Genomic DNA, 17,167 nt, shown 5'->3' on the forward strand with positions numbered 1-17,167 from the left:
CGTGCCCAACCTACAACGGCAAAAGAGGAACAATTGTCTGGGACCTGGCATTTCCACTGTTCAAAAAGAGGAATCACATCTACCTGGATAACTACTATATGAGCCTGCCCCTTTTCCGACACCTGTACCTCAAGAAAACCTTGGCCTTCGGTACTACCCAAACAAACAGGAATAGCTTCCTACAAATTCTGGTGACCACAAGTCTACAAAGGAGGGAATCAGCTAGAGGATCGACAATGTGTTGGCCATGAAGTGAAGGGATAAGAAAGATGTGTACGTTTTGTCCATTATCCACAATGACGCCTTGGTGGAAATTCACAGAAGACGTGAACCCATCCAAAAACCTGAATGTAGCCACAATTATAATTGGCTCATGGGGGGTTGGATTTAAATGATCAGATGCTATCACTCTATTTATCAACAAGAAAATCCCTCTACTAGTATAAAAAAAATTGCCCTTTACCTTTCTGTTTGGCTATTTATAACGAATATGTCACCCATTACAAGTCAATGAAAGACCCACCACCTTCCTCAAATTTATAGAAAATGTCATCACTGCCCTGATCTACCAGCAAGGATCTCCACTAGAAAGCATTTGCTCTGATTCTGTGATCGAACTCCAAGATCGACATTTTCCAGAGAACATTCCACCATGCCGAAAGGACGAAAGACACCCAAAAAAATGTTGAGTATGCAGCAGAGGGAGAGTTAGGAGAGATACCAGTTTCCATTGTCCCCAATGTCCCTCCCAACCGGCCCATGTTTTGGAGACTGTATCCAACGTTACCACACGTCACTAAAATATTAGGTATAGTGCCCATATTTCTAATAGCCTGCCATTTCCCCATTTCTAATATATGTTCTGATCATTTGCCTTCTGCCTCGATTGACCATGCTTCTGCCTTCCACCTGAACTGACCCTGGCCTGATGATCGACAATGCCTCTGCCTGCTGTCTGGATTGTTTATCAACCACGTTTCGACCATGTTAATTGACCATGTTTTTGCCTGCTGCTTGGACTGATCTTTTGGCCTGCTACTGTAGTAGCAGGATTTAAGATAACACAAGTGTTTCACATATGTGGAGGCTTCAGAATAGTGTTCCAAGTAGAGAAAAACAGTTTTTGTTTTTCTCCGGGTTTTGTAATTCCTGGATCAGGGTGTGGGGGCTTCGAAGAGATTGGTTGGGAAGAAGCCTCTACCCCTTTGCCCAGGCCTTACCTGACCAAGACCCTAAGCCTGCTGTTCCTGCTCGCTGCCTGGACCATTACTTTGGCTGTTCTAACCATATCTCTGCCTGTTTCCTGTACTTACCCAGGACATTTTATGGACCATGTTCCTGCCTGTTGCCTGGACCAATTCTTTGGCTCTGCTGACCATAGCTCTGTCTGTTGCCTGTACTGACCCAGTACTCTTTATGGACTATGTTCCTGCCTGCTGCCTAGATGTCAGCCTACTGCCTTTAGTGACCCTGGCCTGTTTATTGTCCATATTCCTGCCTGCTGCCTGGTCAATTCCTTTGGCTGTTGCTGACCACATCTCTGCCTGCTTCCTGGACCAATGTTCTCCTCTGCAAACAACTGCTCTTCTACAACCACAAATAATCTTTTGTTTACCATTTTTTCAGCTAGGCTGTGATAAAGCCTCACACATGTGGTATTGCTACACTCAGGCGGAATAGCAAAATGTATTTTGGGGTGTAATTCTTGGTATGTCCATGCTGTGTGTTAGAAATATCTTATAAATTGACAACTTTGTGTAAAAAAAATACTTTTTAATTTTATTTCCACATTATCCAAAAACTTGTGGGAAAAATGACATGTGTAAAAGGGGACAACCTGAAGTGAACTAGCAGGACTTAAAGGGAAATTAAACTCCCACTGGATACTTGTACCAACAGGTAAGCGTACGACAAAGCTTACCTGTAGGTACAAGGAATATCTCCTAAACATGCACTGTTTAGGAAATATTCAGTGTCCCTGCAGCTGATGACATTACCAGCTTATGTGCTCTGAAGGAACAGCATACCTGTGCCGTTCCTTCAGAGCTTTGTGCCGCGGCCGAGACTCCAAGACACATGCGCGAGAGTGACCCCATCACGTCTTGGCCAATCAAACGGCCAGAGCCCATGAACCCCGACAGAACACCAGGTGAAGATGAAAGCCCAGTCAGCAGTGACAGTGTGTCACTGGAGGGCTTCTTTCTAAGGTCAGTCTTTCATAATGTGCTAATATTAGATGAATACTAGCACATTGTGACATTATTTTGTAGGGGAAATTATTATTTTTTTGTTTGGCGGTTTATTACCGTTTTAATTTTCTAACTAAAGTTCCACTTTAAGGACAGTTTTTCTGCACAGCTCTGAACACATTCTTCTCTTCAGTGACTAATAGGGGCCACCCAGCATCCTCTAGGTGTCTTCCATTGCAGCTATGCCATCTAGATCCTTAGGTGAAGTCCTGTGGTGAATCCCTTCCCAGGAATTGGCTGCAGCACCATAAATATTCATGCTTCCTAGTTGCCTTGCTCCACTCCTATGGTCCAGAATTTTCTAAAAGAAGAGCAACCAAGCCTGCGGCCTGTTAAATCAAGAACAGCCAAAAGAAATCAAAATTTGCTTAAATGATCACAGAGGAGCCAAAAAAAACTAAAATTACCTAACATCCTAGCAACCTAACTAGGAGGGTGCTACAAGCATGTGATGAAAAAAAAACAGCGACTCAAAATGACCCATATTAGTGGAAAATGATTAGGATGTTAAATAATGTGGGGGTTAGACTCCAGACCAAGTTATACAGTTTCTTGTACCAGAATCAAGCTGTTTATTCCAGTAAAAGACAATTTAGGCTACAATCACACAGCATCCTATGGCTATAGTTGCATACAGACTGGGCATTTAGCTGCAGCCAGTTTGTTTGCAGTCTAAACTACATAGAAACTTTGACCTTGGACACACACAGGCTGTGTCCAGGGTCGATCAGAAGATATTTTTGCATGTAACCGCTGATGTGAGTGATTACATGAAAACAGTGACAGCACCACTGACAGCTGCAGCTATTTGCACACAGTTTGTGCAAGCAACCAGCAAAAATCAGCCAATCCCTGCTAGCAGCCATCTCTGGCCACAGCTATAGTGCCATGTAAATGTAGCCTTAAAAGGTAAAGGCATCTAGCCATAAAGCAATAGTAAGCAAACATACTGTATAAAAAACACTGTATAAAAATAAACAAAATAAACATAAACATTTTTTTACAAATGTTCAAAATAATATTTGACAAAGTCCACACAAAAGAGCTGAATAGAATGTGATTAACAGACAAGATTGGGCACATTCAGGGTGATGTGGCCGTAGGACATGTTTATTTTACAAATTTGAACCTTTAGTAAAATCACATAAGAACAGGGTAATATATCATCTAATCAGTGCAGCTAAGGGCTTGATTCCCAAATTCTGGCTAACCCCAGACCCACCAAGAATAAATGACTGAGTTAACATCTACAAGATGGAGGAGTTGTGTCATTTTGAGGAGGACAGAATAGAAAAATGTAGGAAAATGTGGAGTAGCTGGCTAATTTTCAAAAAATCTAAAAGATATCTGGAACTGGTTGGAATATAGGTGGAAGAGTATTAAAGGGAGCTCTAATGGAGTATCCAACAGAGAGAAGGAGATAGGAAAGAAGGGATACAGATATAGATAGATAATTACGAGAAAGGATAGAAATTAGGAACTTGAATATGGACATGGGTAATCGGGGGGGGGGGGGGCAGTGGGGCAGAGGATAAGACAATGCAAATGGAATTTATGTATTGGTGAAGTTCTTTTCATTTCTGTCTGCATTTGATGTATATTTTTGTATTGGAAACATTTAATAAAAGATATAATAAAAAAAAAGACTGTGATTAACAAGTGCAATCATATCTATGTAGCTATACACCACTGATAATAACCAAAGCGATCAGCAATAAAGTCCACACAAAAAAGCGAATTAAATGTTTTAATTTAATTTAATTTAAATTAAATATATGTGATAAAGTCCACAAAAGTTGTTGAAAATATGCTGTATTAATAATGAAACCAATCTACTCAGGTGACACATCCACAAGCAGTCCTTGAAGAAAAGCATCATTTGCTTACTGTCATGTTCCTATCTGCGGACAGCAACAGCCCATCTGTAGATTCCTAATGACCTGACAATCATTTAGTATCACAGCACCATGTGTGTCTCCCTGAGACAGACTCTTTCTGAAAGATATCTAGATCTAGCTGTCCTAATCATTTGGGCAAAAACAAAATGTAATCCATGACACTGGAAGTTCTCCCATACCATAATTTCTATCAAACTCCCAGCCCCTGTACTCATTTTGTGAAATAACACAAGCTGAAGAACAATACTTCTTAACCTAACAGTCTTTGCTGGATTTACCTTAACCACTTCTATACCGGGCACTTTTACCCCCTTCCTGCCCAGGCCAATTTTCAACTCTCAGAGCTCTCACACTTTCAATGACAATTGGGCTGTCATGCAATGCTATACCCAAACAAAATTTTTATCGTTTTGTTCACACAACTAGAGCTTTCTTTTGGTGGTATTTAATCAACACTGGGGTTTTAATTTCTCTTTAAATTAATGAAAAATATCAAAAGTTTGGAAACAAAAACAAGTTTTCTTTGTTTCTGTTATAAAATTTAGCAAATAAATAATTGTTCTTCATAAATTTAGGTCAAGATGAATTCTGCTACATTTCTTTGGTGAAAATAACTCAAATCAGTATTTTTTATTTAGTCTGTAGGAAAGTTATAGCGTTCACAAACTATGGGATATATCTCAAAATTGATCAATCCTGAAGTACTGACAGCCAAATCTAGTTTCTTGAGGCCCAAAAATGTCAGGACAGTACAGATATCCCCAAAATGACCCCTTTGGCAAAGTAGACAGTTTGAGGTATTTAGTAAGATTCAGGGCGAGTTTTTGAAATTGTAATTTTTTTTTGTCATAATTTTTGTGAAAATTAAGAAATTGACAAAATTGTTTTCACTAATTTGTTGTTTGTTTACATACTGTCACCAGTGCAGTTAAATGTCATCATATAACTGGTGTGGCGGTGATCAGGGACACTGACTGGTGACAGTACGGAAAAAGAAATGTTTTTTTTTTTCAATGTTTTAGTATTTTTTATTAAATTTTTTTAAAAAATGTTTCCATAATACACTGTAACCAGTGTAGTATAATGTTACCATAGTAACATTGTACTACTTTGGGGAAGTGATCAGTATTTTTTTTTACACACTATGATTGCTTATAGCACAGAATTTATTTGCTATAAGCAAGCATTTCACTGAATGAAATCGATTAATTCAGGTTTTTTTATTGTGATTAGCTGTGATTGGCCATGGCTAATCACATGACACAGATGGGCTGTGATTGGCCAAGTCTATACATGTGATCACTGTGACCAATCACAGCTAGTGACTCAATTGTATACAATGGGTGGCATGAAAGGAAGCCGTCTATTGTTTATAATTGTCATGTAACCTGTTGTGATTGGTCACAGCAGGTCACATGGTACTGGCAAAGGGCCGGTACACAGATCTGTCATCGGTTGTGTCCGAGGTGCACAGCCGGTGACAGATCTCACCACAGTGCTGCCGCACGGGCCCACCCAGATCGATTCTGTGGGAACAGGTTACTTAAAAATAAAGCATTAGTTTAGCACCCTCCACTATAATTGGTTGAGCTGCATGTGATTTTTTTGGTCTGTTCTATATTTCACATGCTGCAGATTTGATTGCTCTTCCCTGCATCCAGAACTCTCTGGACTGTTCTGGGACATAGGTGTGGAGCAAGGCAAATGGGCAACATGAATATTTATACTGTCTCAGCCAATTCCTGTGGGAGACGGCACAAATGGTTGTTGGGAAGTTGTATAAATAGTTGGAGGGGCAGAAAAGTCTTGTCTTCCTGCAAGGGATTCCACCTGTTCAGGTGGCTACCCTCACCTCAAACCATTTTTCATCGATGTCCCAGCTAGCGCTAGCTGGTGGGCCTATGCTTCAGTCCTACTTTGGAGTTATTTGGATCTCTGCTATATCATCCCATCAGAAGGATTCTGGAGAGTGTTAGGAATCTGGTCATCCTCTCCCTCAGTGGAATATGTCTGTGGTACTGGAAGGAGGCATCCAATTACCTTTGAGTACTGATCTGATCTGAGGATGTTCTGTCTGTTAACAGAGAACTGTTTCTTAGTAAAGAAGCCAATATTTGTTCTACGTGGAGACTGCTCTCATAGAGCACTATTGGGATTGCTGGGATCTGTATAATTCCTCTCCTGACAGGTACATACCAGCCAGCCCCCCTTCAGTTTATGAAAGACTGTTTGCTAAGCCTGGGCTAAGTAGTTTCTCTTCTGAGAGATTCATACAGTCTGTGTCATTGTGGGAGAACTGTTCTTTTAATCTTTCACAGTGGATTTTGTTCTGAGTCTGGCAGAAGATATTTGTTTCTGAAGTTCAGCTATAGTAAAGATTGTCTTCCTACTTGTTGTCTGGAGTATCCCATATCACTCTACATCCCATCCATATTACCTAAAATAAAATCACAAAAAGATACTCCTAGATTGTTCATTGAGTTGATTGGAGCGACTGTTGCTGTGTGCCTGGCTGCCTCTGCAGTCCTTGTGAAAGAATGTGGGCAATATTCCAGTTGCTCCTTCGGGGGTGAGAGCTACATTAGAGTATATTAATTTTACTGAAAAAAAACACAGCATAACATTGTAGTGATTCCATGCATAGTAATTAAGCACTTGCACTAGGCCTCTTTTTGAACTGGAGGGATACCAGTGAGCTTTTATTCAAAAAATAAACATAGAGTGTATTTAATTTACTAAAAAAAACCTGCATAATATTGTAATGACTCTGCACAATATTTTAGCACTTTAATTTTTTTTAAACCTACATTTTACACTGAAAGTTAAAAACAAATTTAGAAATGTGAAGTAAAAAAAAAAAACCAATAAAATGATGTTAGTAGCTGTGCTTTACTGCCTTATATACGAAGATGTAACTGTCCCAAAATGAACCTGACTTTTCCTCTGTAATAGATTTTGCCGGTGTAGAGCTATTCACCCTGAGGTCACCACAGAGGACAAGTGGGCACTCTTTACATCTGGAGGAAAAGAAATTTAATCTCCAAACACAGAAAGATTTCTTCACAGTGAGAGCTGTGAAAATGAGGAATAGACTCCCTCAAGAATTGGTTCTGGCCAGCTCAGTGGATTGTTTCCAAAAAGACCTTTCTTCCTTAGATACACAGAATATAACTGGATATTAACATTTATAGTAAAAGTGGATCCAGGGAATATCTGGTTGCGTCTTGGGGGATCAGGAAGGCATTTTTTTCCCTGCAGGAGCAAATTGGATCATGCTTTGCTGGGGGGGGGGGGGGGCTTCCAACTGTGGATATAGGATTATAACTTTTTTTTTTAATGGTTGAACTGGATGGACTTTTGTCTTTTTTCAGCCAGACTAACTATGTAACTATGTAACTAACTGCTTGAAGTATTAAGTTATAAACACAAATGGGTACTGAAAGAGCTTGTTTAAACAAGTGGTGCCAGGAAGTGAAGAGGCGTCATATCGCCTGTTTTAACCCCCTAAAAAACCACACCACAGTGGTGCCACTGCATTGAGGCATGGCCCCATTTAGTTGAATGGATTGAATTTGATCGGGCAATACTGCTCAGGTGGATAATATTTTTGCCACACCACGATGCAAAGCATCGCAGTTGTGTCATATGTACACCCCTGTCCTCTGCATTTGCATCTTAAGGCGGAATGGTTGGGTGTTGGTAAAAACATGGCTCAACCACATGCTTTTAGCGCCCCTAACCGCAAATGTAAACAAGGCTAAAAGTCCCAGGGTGATGCCCAGGCATTGCCAAGGCCTTTGCCATTTTGTACTCTCCCCCATGTCCTCTTCTGTAAGTCAAAACATATATTATTTTGGTATGTATCACTGACAATAAAATATATCAGGAATACCAGTAGGATTTGCATTTGTGGTGTTGCAAATAGAAGCATGTTTCTACATGTACAAAATATAAATGTTTATAATATTTTAAGAATTAATATTATAAACTGTTGATCTGGGGAGTTATCTGATTGCCTTAAATCTAGGTTCACACCTAGCGTTTTCCGTTGCATTTTGCAGAAATGCACAGCAGTCCATTTAACATAATTTCCTATAGGACAAGCGTTTTCACCCAGTGTGTTCTTTTGGAAAGGGTCAGGGTTTTTTTCTAATACAATGATTTTTATTACGTTTTTACATTTCCAAGATTAAAGAGGCAATGGAGTACAATATATCACAATGAGAATAGGTCCCTCACAGGGGACCAATATGCAAGAAAAAAGCAACAGTCAGTACCATCAGCAACTGGATAACTGATATGTAATGAAAATAAAATAAAATGTTTTAATAAAAAAGTGAAAACACGCTCCAATCAGAGCGGGATAAGCAAAAGCACATGTGAACGGGGTCATGGTGGAGGCTATGACAACACTATTATTATTATTATACAGGATTTATATAGCGCCAACAGTTTGCTCAGCACTTTACAATATAACAGGAGCAGGGGCGGACTGACAACTCATGGGACCCCCGGGCAATAGGGGATCATGGGGCCCCTGTGTCCTTGCCCAAACTCAAAAAAGCCTATGAAAAAGGTACCAGGGGCATCTCATGGGGCCCCCTACTGTCCCCGGGCCCTAGGGCAGTGCCGAGTTTCCAAATAGTCAGTCCGCCCCTGAACAGGAGACAATAGAGCAACAATACAGTTTAATACAAGAGGGTTAGGAGGGCCCTGCTCCTCGGAGCTTACAATCTAAGAGACAACATGGAGCACAAAGTACACAAAAGAGGGAGGAAAAAAACTGCAGTTAGAGACAAAGAGGGAAAAAGCCTGAAAAAGGATAGAAAAGGGGAAAAAAAGGATCAAAGAGAAAGACAGGGTGTCGAGATGGCCTGAGCATGGGGCCCCCCTCCCAGGTAGGTCAGGGACTTTTTTAAATGCAAAATATTGCGTTTTTGGTTCTATAGACTTCAATGGAGATGCTGCAGAAAAGCATGTAGTGCGTTTTTGATGCGTTTTTTATGTGTTTTTTATGCGTTTTGCTTTTTAATGTGCCCAACAGCAAGTTGGAAAAAAAACGCGTAAGAAATGCATGTGCAAAAACGCAAAATGCACCGCAAACAGCACTGCAGAAACAAATCAAACGCAAACTGCATAGGTGTAACCCTAGCCTTAAGCATTAGACTAGGTTCACACTTGGTCTCACCCATCCTCACACCTGCAACCACCTGCAGGCAAAATGCCTTGCTCTTTACAGACACGCAGGCCTGCCATTCATTTTTAATGGCACCCCCATGCATCTAAACACGCAGTGTGTCATGCGATTTCCCTGTGGCTGCAGTTTTAAAAAGATGCAGAGACCTTTTTCCTGCGTTTCCCGCAGGTACATCAGCCCATTCATTTGAATGGACTATAGTGCTCATGCAAACACAAGCCACAACCAACGCATAGGTGTGAAGCTAGTGTAAGGGAGGATTCTTTTCTCTATTGAAGCACACATGATCAAGCTTTAAAACTTAAAAAAAAAACCTCTTCCTCTGGATAAACTGCATATTTATGATTTTTTTTTTTAACTTGACAGACAAGTGTCTTTTTTTTGTTGTCTGACTAGCTATTTAACTACGAAGTTGCAATTGAAAAAATTATTCTTACCAGGAAAGAACTAGAAAAGTGACAACATTTTCCATCTTGCTCTAAATCTCATTTTATATACAAAAAAATTCCACAAACAACTTTAACAATAGCGCTTGAGTCACCCAAAACCAAGTAAAAAATGTCAAGTTCTACTTGACTTCAACAATACATGCGGTACAACCTGCCAGTAGCTGCAGGAGATTCCCCCAAGGGTTTGAAATAAACATTTTGATTGGCTGTCCCTACAGAGCCCTGCTCAGAAAGAAAAGAGCTTAATCAAGTCAACTATCTGCTCAAATTTATTTCACTTCCTTCTGAATCACCTCAGGAAATGCTGGCACCAGAGTTTTATAGAAGTCCTTGTTACTGTAGAAACTGCTCTGCCAGAATATGATTGGAATTGCTGAGATGCCTACTGTATGTCTGTGTCTATTACATAGGTGCATAGCTCGGGTAGAGAATTACTACAAATGCATAGTCCCTCAGTAGAAGTGTAAAGTATTTATAGTGTGTGTGTTTACCCATTTTAAAGAATACGTTTCTGACAAGTTACAATACATAACATTTTTTTTTCACAAAAAACTATACCTTTATTATTAAAAAAGCAATCCCTACCCACATGGAAGAAAAATATATTTTAAAAATATTCTTTCCAAACTTATTGCCATATATTTGAAATGCTACAATTTTGGCCATATTCAATATATTTCAATAAATAAGTATATATATATATAAATATATATATACTGCATGTTGCAATATATTTTTATTACAAAATATATGAAAAATATTTTTAAAAATACATTTCAAATATACTGTATGTCTTTAAAAATACAAATCTACATTTTTGGAATGTATTTACAAATATATGTAAGAATAAATGTTAAAATGTCTTTTTATACGTTAAAAAAATCTAAAGAATATATTTTAAAAAAGTATATTTTTAAAAATATATATATTTTTTAAATATATTCATATACACCAAGCATCATGGCTGTGGCAAAAAGAATTCCCCCTATCATGTTCGGCAGTACATTAAAGCAAATGGAGATGCACTGCAACTATGCACATTGGTGCAGCATTTACAGTTAAAACAGTCACTATGACACTTCCTCACCATCTGTTAAACTCCTCAGCAAAGCTATACAAACATGGGTTGCTTTTCAGAGGTACAGCAATGTGTATAGAGAACCCTCAGTGCAATAAACTTCCTAAGAAACAAATTGTGCGGCTAGCATATAATTTGTTCCCATAACCATAAATCAATAAAAAATGCAGCGCAGCAATATAAACATAAATATAGTGCTACAAATATTAAACGTGCATATATAAGTAGTGAAAACAGAAACAGGGTTACTCCTGATGAAGTCACGTGACGTAACTCGTAGGGTACGCCGATGACGTCAGGCCACATACCGTAAGTGCACATGCCGTCATTTTGGAAAAAGGATTTCTGCACATTGTTTACAGAATACACTATATAGTGAGCTTTAACCATGTAGTGTCCCAGGAGGACACATTTAAATGTGAGTTTACTAGATTATTTTAATAAAGGCTGTTTTCATTGGCAATACTATACTATATTGAGCATTCTTTTCACATGGATGTGGAGCAATCTGGAGATATTTAAAAGTGCTGGCTAATGGTGGTGAAGATCTGTGTACCAGTATACCCTCCCGGGTTAAAGGAAAAAGAGCAGTTTGACCTGTCAGTACGGGTCAAACTTGGAGGTGAGCGCAATAGAATGTTGGAGGTGGATGACCACTAAGGGGTGACACAGGAGCACCGTATACGTTTATGCAGTAGTGTGTTTACACTGGTCCACTTGAAGTTCCAAGGATTTAAAGGGACGGTTCACCATTTTATGAGACCATATTTATAAGACACTCGCTGCTGGTGTATTTGGATCACGATCTATAGGAGATACACCACACAAGTTCACGTGAAGATATTTAAGATTTAAAGGGACAGTCCACTATTAAAGACATTTTATTTGATATTTGTGTGCACAATTCATTCTTAGGACTGGTTATGTGCAGTTCTATGGGTATCTATGTGTATGCATTGGCAAAACATTTAATGAGGCACAGCAATGGCCTTCAGTTCCTTTCACACGGGCGACCAGGCAGTTTATCAGCATTTTTCACCCACCGACTGCCCACCTAAAAGTTGATATGGTCTCACTGGGATGAGTATATATTGCCAATGTTATCACTACAGTGAAGGAAATACGTATTTGATCCCCTGCTGGTTTTGAATGTTTGCCTACTCGCAAATAAATGATCAGTCTAAAAATCGAATGGTAGGTGTATTGTAACACTGAGAGACAGAATGGCAACAAAAAATTCAAAAGAAATGCATTTCTAACAAATTATGCACTGATTTGCATGTTCATGAGGGAAATAAGTATTTGATCCCCTATCATTCAGCAGGATTTCTGGCTAACAGGTGTCTTTCATACAGGTAATAACCTGAGATTAGAAGCAGTCTCTTAAAGTGAGTGCTGCTAATCGCATTTTGTTACTGGTATAAAAGACACCTACCATTTGATTTTTAGACTGATCATTCTTTGTGAGTTGGCAAACATTCAAAATCAGCAGGGGATCAAATACGTATTTCCTTCACTGTACATACCAAGTCTGACAGGTGGCACCACCTGTCAAACTCTCCAATGTAAGTGAATGGGGCTGCACCACTACAGCAAGCCAAGCTATTGGCTCACAGTTGAGTGTAGTAACGCAATGAAAAGCTGCTGTTTGGCAATATAAAAGTGCCAAAAAAAAAATCAGTAAGTAGCAAGCAAGCCTGAATGCCAGCAAGCCTTTCACTGTCCTTTCAGGAAGATAATGACTTTCAGAGTACACATTTTTAACCAAAGCTGTCATTCAGTGGTGTATCCTTGATGGGTGCAATGTGTGCCAGGCCCACGGTTCTCTGACACACACTACACATGAAGGGGAACTACGATTCCCAATAAATGATAACTCCTGTGTATCCATGTCCCATTATATGTCTGATTGAGGAGCTGCAGCTGGGCCTGGTACTGATTGCTGCCCTGTCACAGGACTCCTGCATGACTGTGTTGCACCCCTGAAATCACACTGAGAGGAGGCTGCTGACGTCACGCTAAGCACCCGAGATTAGTACAACAGGAGAGTTCAACAGTTCCAACTTGTGATCTGAAGCAGTGACTTAGCTGTGATTAAAGGGCTCACCAGCAATTCACCAGTTAATTATTTCTGCCGCCTGGCCTGCAGTGCACCACCCAGAGGCATCCCTAGGGTTGGTGTCACCCGGTGCATTAACACTTGGTGACACCCCATCTGACGATCCCTGCAGATTGGATCGGATCTGCAGATTGAGCATAATGAATCGAACTCCGATCCATTATGCTCAATCCCCAGATCCGATCCATCCTGCGGGGATCGTCGGCTTTCTTTACAACTTACCTTTTCTTGGAGTGGGTCCGGTGTCACCCCGTATAGGTTGCATGCTGACGATCCCCGCAGGATGGTTCAGATCTGAGGATTCAGCATAATGGATCGGAGTCTGATCCATTATGCTCCCCAATCCGCAGATCAGATCCATCCTGCGGGGATCGTCGGCTTGCTTTACAACTTACCTTTTCGTGGACCGGTTCAGTCGGTGTCACCCGGTGCGAGCCACACCCCTCGCACCCGCCTCTGGACGCTACAGGCACCACCTATCCCCCATCCGGATTCCAGCCAGGAAAAAGGTGATGCTGATTGCTAATTATTCACAAAGCCTTCACAATTACATGTGCGTTATTTCACATATTGTCCAGGCAAGAAATTATGTAAGTGCAACAGTGCATGCATGTTTCATGCACCACAACATGCATTAAGGGTCAGTTCACACCATGAATTGCACAGGATCATGCTGTGTGTCCCACGAGATTCACATGCAATCCAGGTGCAATGCATTTTCAGTCCAAATCACACTGGCCCGCACCAAAATACATCAAGAACTTTTTCATAAAACACGCAGGAAGAGGATTGTATGGTACTACTGTATCATGCAGTTTACTGCAGGCAAAAGCACTGTATTTGTGACCTGTGTTTGGGCTTTCAGTACGTTAACAGTGACATCAGCTGCAGATCGCAACCATGGTGCGTTTTAAATGCAGTGTGGTAAACGTGCATGGAACACTGGTTTCCCGCCCCACCTTCTGGTCTGAACTGGCCCTTAGGGCAGTACATTCATGTAAGTATGTAGTGAGAAGAATGTGGTGCTGATGCACTGCAAACAGAATTTCATTCAATACTATCAGCTGCAGTGCACTACACACTTCCTATTCATAGAAACATAGAAAATTGACAGCAGAAAAATGTCCATCAAGTCTGCCCCATTTTTTCATTTACATTGCTCAAAAAAATTAAAGGACCACGCTGAAAACACATCAGATCTCAACGGGGAAAAATATCATGTTGGATAAGTACTGATATGGACTGGATAATGCGTTAGGAATGTAAGGATGCCCCATCGTTTGATGGAAATGAAAATTGTAAACCTACAGAGGACTGAATTCAAAGACACCCCAAAAATCAAAGTGAAAAAATTATGCATCAGGCTAGTCCATTTTGCTGAAATTTCATTGTAGCAACTTAAAATGGTACTCAGTAGTGTGTATGGCCCCGTCGTGTTTGTATGCATGCCTGACAACATTGGGACATGCTCCTAATAAGATGACGGATGGTGTCCTGGGGTATTTCCTCCCAGATCTGGACCAGGGAATCACTGAGCTCCTGGACAGTCTGAGGTGCAACCTGGCAGTGTCGGGTTGACCGAAACATGATATCCCAGAGGTGTTCTATTGGATTTAGGTCAGGTGAGCGTGGGGGCCATTCAATCGTATCAATTCCTTCATCCTCCAGGAACTGTCTGCATACTCTCGGCACATATGGCCGGGCATTGTCATGCACCAGGAAGAACCCAGGACCCACTGTACCAGTGTACGGTCTGACAACGAGTCCAAGGATTTCATCCCGATACCTAATGGCGGTCAGGGTGCCGTTGTCTAGCCTGTAGAGGTCTGTGTGTCCCTCTATGGATATGCCTCCCCAGACTATCACTAATCCACCACCAAAACAGTCATGCTAAATGATGTTACTGGCAGCATAATGTTCTCCACGGCTTCTCCAGACCCTTTCACGTCTGTCACATGTGCTCAGGGTGAACTTCCTCTCATCTGTGAAAAGCATGGAGTGCCAGTGGCAGACCTGGCAATTCTGGTGTTCAATGGCAAATGCCAATTGAGCTCTATGGTGCCAGGCAGTGAGCAGAGGGCCTACTAGAGGATGTCAGGCCCTCGGACCTCCATCTTGAAGTCTGTTTCTGATTGGTTGGTCAAAGACATTCACACCAGTGGCCTACTGGAGGTCATTTTGTAGGGCTCTGGCAGTGCTCATCCTGTCCCTCCCTGCACAAAGGAGCAGATACCAGTCCTGCTGATGGGTTAAGGACCTTCTACGGTCCTGTCCAGCTCTCCTAGAGTAACTGCCTGTCTCCTAGAATCTCCTCCATGCTCTTGAGACTGTGCTGGGAGACACAGCAAATCTTCTGGCAATGGCACGTATTGATGTGCCATCCTGGAGGAGCTGGACTGCCTGTGCAACCTCTGTAGGGTCCAGGTATCGCCTCATGCTACCAGTAGTGACACCGACCCTTGCCAAATGCAAAACTAGTAAAAACAGTCAGAAAATATGAGTAGGGAAAAAAATGTCAGTGGCCTCCATCTGTAAAGCCATTCCTGTTTTGGGGGTTGTCTCATTGTTGCCCATCTAGTTCACCTGTTGTTAATTTCATTAACACCAAAGCAGCTGAAAGTGATTAATAACCCCCATTTCTACTTAACTGACCAGATCAATTTCCCAGGACTTTAATTGATGTGATGCTATACTCTGATTAAAAAGTTCCTTTAATTTTTTTTGAGCAGTGTACTTCCCCATTTTTTTAATAATTAATCACATACCCTCTGTTCTCAGCTGCATAAGGAGCTCAAAGAGCTTTGAGAAGAGAAACAGCAGCATACTGACCTTCCCAGTGAAAGGCTGTGTGGGGGGGATGGGGTCAGAAGTTTAATAATAGGAGGAGAGAAAGCTGAGTTCTCAGCACAGCTAGAGAACTGACCACACTGTTCTCTCCTGCCTACTGTGGTCTGTTTTAAATAGGAAAGCAAACAGACTGGCAGGAACACCTGGGATTTCCCACAAGGGAAGCAATACAAGTTTATTGTCCTTCAGGCTATGGGGGGGGCAAGACTGTGGCCAGTTGAAGTAGAAAATGCCCCTGTCACAATGCCCCATCATTGGTTTTAATGGGAGGAATAGTGCCCATTGTTGATATCAATGAGAAGAATAGTGCCCCATTGGTGGTGTCAGTAGGGGGAATGGTGCTCCATCATTTGTGTCATTTGGTGGAATAGTGCCCCAAGGGCCAGATAAAGCATGCAAAGGGCCACATCCAGCTCCTGGGCTACAGTTTGGATACCACTGCTTTACAAGTTTAGTCATATCCTCCAGCAATGTGACAGCTCATATGAACACTGCAACACACCCCAGTTACCTTGCTGCACAAGTTAAAAGTCTCTAGTTACTCCTATCCATTGAAAAAGCAGAAACGTTTCGTAAATCATATACACAGACACATAATACTTCATTTAATGCAAATGTTTCAATACACAAATGAGGCAATTTACTTGCCATTGTATTTCTGTCTATTCAGTCCTGGGATTTACTGTACATTGCCTCATCATGGCAAGGAAGGAGACCTGAATAACTTTTGACACGTTTTCCATACACCTGTCAAGGGAAGGGAGCTCCAGTAGATTGACAGCTTCATTTCTGTTCCTGTGAACTGTGTGTAGGGTGGTGTGCCTTTTCTCTCCAATCAGCTCTCAAAACCCTCCTCATTGAGCTCTGCAGTATGATGTAATTTCAGCTCCCTGACCCTTTTTTTAACTCTCAGACAAGCTTTATAAAATCAGCACAGGTACAACTTTTGCAGAATGATTTATTTCATCTCTCTATATCACCTGAGGCCAGTCACTTCAATGGGTATATGTGAAGGTTCACAACCACTTTAACCTCCCTAGCGGTATGATTATGTCAGTAATTTTGTGCTCAAAGCGGTACATTTTTTTTGCATGGAAATATGTTCTTTTTTTATTGTAGGCCTTTAATTCTTAGGAATAACTCACTGAAATCTGTCCGAACAAGAGTCTAGTAAACATCCCGGGTATGTTAAAATTTGAAACACGATATCATAAATTATAATTTAATAAATAATCATAAAAATAATAATATAATAATAATACATTTTATTCAATAATATAATCAAACCAAAACACTGAAATTTGAAATAGAGCGCCGAGTTCGCACATCA

Source organism: Staurois parvus, unplaced genomic scaffold (assembly GCF_062004578.1).
Source record: "Staurois parvus isolate SC_StPar_1 unplaced genomic scaffold, SC_StPar_1.0 ptg000548l, whole genome shotgun sequence".
NCBI classification, from domain to species: domain Eukaryota; kingdom Metazoa; phylum Chordata; class Amphibia; order Anura; family Ranidae; genus Staurois; species Staurois parvus.